Source organism: Arvicola amphibius, chromosome 17, assembly GCF_903992535.2.
Source record: "Arvicola amphibius chromosome 17, mArvAmp1.2, whole genome shotgun sequence".
NCBI classification, from domain to species: domain Eukaryota; kingdom Metazoa; phylum Chordata; class Mammalia; order Rodentia; family Cricetidae; genus Arvicola; species Arvicola amphibius.
The window spans coordinates 25656492-25661334 of record NC_052063.2 but is presented as its reverse complement, the minus strand read 5'-3'; positions in this window follow the sequence as shown (position 1 = coordinate 25661334).

Here is a 4843-nt window from a genome sequence, read left to right as displayed (position 1 = left end):
ATAAATATTAGCATATTTTTATAGAGTCTTTTGAACAGTGCAATTATCTTTTATAATTCAGCTCTTGATTTTGACAAAGTTTTTGCATGCTCATTTCAAATTTTTCTAAGAAACTTTTGTGAAATTTTACCACTGAGTGGAATATGTAAGCAAGGCAAAGTAGATTTTTTATTTTTTTAATTTCATTATGAGTGCTGAATTTGTAGCATTCTCTTCATCCTCCCTTCCCCTAGTCCAACTCTTTCTATGCACACATACTCCCTCAAAAATTCATGATCTTAGGCATTTTGTAAATTACACTGAACTATTCTCAATCTATACTTAAGACTAAGAATGTACCAAAAGCTCAGACATAGATATAAGAAAGAGATTCAAAATATAAACTAAATTTATTTTAAAAATAAGAATTGGTACAATGTGCACTCTTTAGTCATGAGAAATGTTTTTTATTCAAAAAATTGTCAAGTAACAGCATTTGTGAAATTTTGGCTTAGGCTTTGTTCTATATGTTCTAAGAAATAGTGCAGTTTCTCCTCCACTGTCATTTAAACGCATTTGACAAATAGAAAAGCCAGTATTGATTGTCAAAGCCTTCAGTCGGATGTGCTCTATGGTAGGGCAGCCCAATCAGAAGCAATAGGTTTAAGAAGGGACCACTGAATCTCAGGAGTATCAGTGTGATAACATTGACTTCTGTACACATTCAGTTTCACATTTTATTCCTGATACCAGTACGGAATGTCCTGAGACACATGCTTATCCATGTGCTCTAGAGTAAACAGACGTGGCATGGTGCTTTCTTCTATGCTTCTGCCCACAGAAAGGAAATATGTATGAAAAATGCACACATGCATTAGATAAGAATACCAAGGGAATCCCAGAAAGTCCAGGTATGCGATAGGACTGGTCTAGTGGATAATATCATGAAGTTGTCCGAGCCTGGTGACAAGCGGGTCTGAAAGTGACTAACAGGAATGACAGGCTGAGACAAAAGATTCTAGAGTTTAGGGGAAGCATGTGATACAAATAAAACCGCAAAAGTATGAAACAGTCATGGACTACATTAGAAAAAATAACAAGCCTCCTAGGAAAGATGGAAAGTAACTAGAACCATTCAACTATGTTTGCCTTGTGCAGATCATGATGAAAACCTAAGCGCTGGGTGTGACGTCTTAATATATAATCAAATTCAGATGTACTCATGTATTCCTGCAGAGTAGGTGGGAGAAAGCTTGACCACAAAAAAATTCAGATCATTACAGTTTGGAAATGCCTTGGCTTACAAGCCTATTTTGGGAAAATTATCATTCTTTTTTTTTAAATAAAAGAATAGAAGAGAAACCACAATGAAGACGGAAAGTCTGGAAATAGCATGGTAATTAGCTAGGGAGTGAAGTGATGCCTGCCAATGTGGTGCTGGAAAGATGGACCAAGTCTAGATAGCACGGAGAATCTTATCAATGCTGCACTCACTCATACAGCCAGAACTGCAGAAGAAAAGGAAGCCGGGAAGCGGGGGGAACTCGTCTGATCTGAACTGCAGAAAGACAGGACAAATGGGAGAACTCATCCAACCAGAAATGCAGAAAAAAAGTGAAATTGGGGGACTCATTCATCCAATCAGAACTGCAGAAAACAGGGAGATGGTGGACTCATTCAATCAGAACTGTAGAAAGACAGGGAGATGGTGGACTCATTCAATCAGAACTGCAGAAAACAGGGAGATGGTGGACTCATTCAATCAGAACTGTAGAAAGACAGGGAGATTTGGAGAACTCATCCACAAATGACAATATTAAGAGCAATCCCTATATGCCTAAATTATAATTTAGCAATCTTTTATTTTATATTTCAAGTGTTCTATTTTAATGTTTCACATATACATAATACTAATAAGTGTGATTTTTAGGGCTATATATCTCAGCGGTTAAAGGCAGTGGCCTCACTTTTAGATTAGCTGAGTTAAATTCCCAGCACCCAAATAGTGGCTCATTTTGTATCTCCTTTCCCAAGAGAGTTACTACCATCCAACATACCAGGCATGTACTTAGTTCACAGACATGCATGCAGGCAAACTCCTATACTCATAAATAATCTTAAGGTCCATGATAGATGCTTGTACACACAATGGCTTAATTATAGGCAGAGGACACTTATCTTAAAGTCTCATTGATGGTCTTATGATTGTCACAAATTAAGTGCAACAGCAATAAGCTAATTAAAGACTTAAGGGAAATGTCTTACTCTCAGAAAAAGAAAATGTGACATTTTTATTACATGCAGTTATGTAATACAGCTGCCAGCAACAGCAATGTTGGTAAGATACAAAATTAATTCAAATAGATAAATGTCTCTGACGTTTCTATGAGATGGAGCAGCATCTACTTTGCAGGTTAGTTAGCTGTATTTCCAAACTTATAAACTCTTGGACTCACCACATCTGAATCTCAGTATCTGAAACATTATTTCCACAGTTTGTGTGTGTCCAGGAGTCTTCCTAGAAGTTGTAGAAGTCCACAGTGATGACCTACATGTCATCAGTCAATATGAAAGTGTTCCTAGTTTTAATGAAAGTTCAGATAAATCTCTCAGAACCTCATGACTCTTAAAATACATAAGATGTTCAGTCAGAAGAAAATAAAATATTTTTTCATGTGTAACTATACATCTAATTTTGTAATACTTTGAAACTCCTTTGAGTATTTATTGAAAAATATATGGAGACTCGGAAAGGGGGAAATCTCTATGTCAGGGTTTGTTAAGCCAAAGAGATATTTAATTTCTAGTGTGTGCTAACAACAGAAACTATTTATTCAGCACGAGAATATTAACATAGTAAATGTTAGCTAATTAAAGAAAGCAAAGGAGATAAGAAAGACACTTGAAGAATATAAGTAATTCATATTATATAATTTCAGAAGAAACAAATGACCACGCTGTGCTTTAAGAAGATTGTTGCACCATTGTAAACTAATCATGACCCCTGATGACCACACATCACTAAGACATGTCATCCAGTATCTATTTAAGACATGAGCATCTGTGCATTTCAGATATTATATAGAAGCACATTTTCTGAAAATTAATGCTTTCAGTTGAATAGAGTTAATATCATAATGAGACATTAAAAGCTGCAGACAATAATTGCACTTTTAATATTTTAATGCTGTCTATGTTCCTTTCACAAATAAAGTCCTTAATGAGCAAAACTGGGAAAATGAGAGTCCAAGGATGGAAGGAAGAATTCACAACATGCTCCATGTCAACCAAGGACCTTTCCATCTCTCTTGAAAAGATATTTTTGCTATTCACTTAGTAGAGGATGAATACCGAGAAAATCTTTGGTTTCTTAACTGGGTTACCAAAAGACATGGGAATAAATTGTACTGTAGTGAGAATGATTATATTTACCATCAGACAACAGTCGGAGCTTAAAATGATCACTTTAGCCCTTGTTTTAAATCCTGGCAGGCTTGTTTCCTGATTCTCCAGCCTTGGGCACAGTAGTATGCCAAGCTACAGTGTTATATGTGAAAAAAAAGGAAAGCACATTTGTCTAAATATCCTCTCCATTTTCTTGAACTAAGTGAAGAAGTTAATATGATTTCATTACACATGTATGTGCATAAATGCTCTGTATACATATATACTTATAATATGTGGACATATATGCACATATATGTGTGTGTATATTGTGATATGTATATAATATATGCTAAAGCATTGGAGATATGGCTCAGCCATTAAGAGTGATTACTTCTATTTAAGAGGACCCAGGTTCTGTTCCTTGTCTCCAGATCACAGCCATGTAACTCCAGTGCTTTTCTGATCTCTGCATGTTCCTCCACCCATGTGGTAAAAATTCAAGCACTCAGGGTCATACACATAAAATAAATGAACAAATATTTCATTTCATAGAGTTATATAGATATGTATTACTTATGTGTGCATATTGATAATCTTGATTAGATTACAACATTCCTAGAATATTGGTAAAGGCATGTCTGGTGTATGTCTATGATTATGTTTCTGGAGAGGATTTACTAAGCAAAGCCTGACCTGAATATGGGTAGCACCATCCCATAATTGATAGTTGCTGGAATAAAATGTGACAAAAGGAAAGAGCCCACCGGCATTTCATCCCTCACTGCTTCCTAACAACCAGGAGGTAAGATGTCACACTGCACCATGCCCTCCTGCCACGCGGGACTGAACTCTCTGAAGACAAATCCTTTTCCCCTTGTTTCTGTCTGGTACTTTGTCACAATGATGGAAAGCTTATCTAACACAGGAAAATTGTTATCAAAGAGACCAGGTCTTTGCAGTGACTTTACATGATGGCAGAATTCGTGTGCCTTTGGAATTGGTTTGTGGAGGAAATTTGCAAATGTTTGAAGTTCTGAGCCGCAGAAGCCCAAGCATGCTGCTACACTCAGAACTTAGTGAGCGAATCTAGAGGGAGCTCGGAAGCCCACTGTGGTGGTTTGAAGGAAACTGGCCTCCATAGGCCTGTAGGGAATGGCAATGTTAGGAGGCGTGGCCTTGATGGAGGAAGTGTGTCACTATGGGTGGTTTTGGAGCTTTTAGGCCCAGTGTCACACCCTCTTCTAGCTGCCTGCCAATCCTAAAGTACGACTGTCAACTACCGCTCTAGAAGCATGTCTGTCAGAGTGCGGCCGTGTTTTCCACTATGAGAATAATGAATTAAAGTTCTGAACTGTCACATTTGAATGCTTTCTTTTGTAAGAGTCGCCACGATCATGGTGCCTCTTCACAGCAATAAAACCCCCAACTGAGACAAGTCAGGTTGCTGAGAGAATGATGACAATGGAGCTCTCTATAT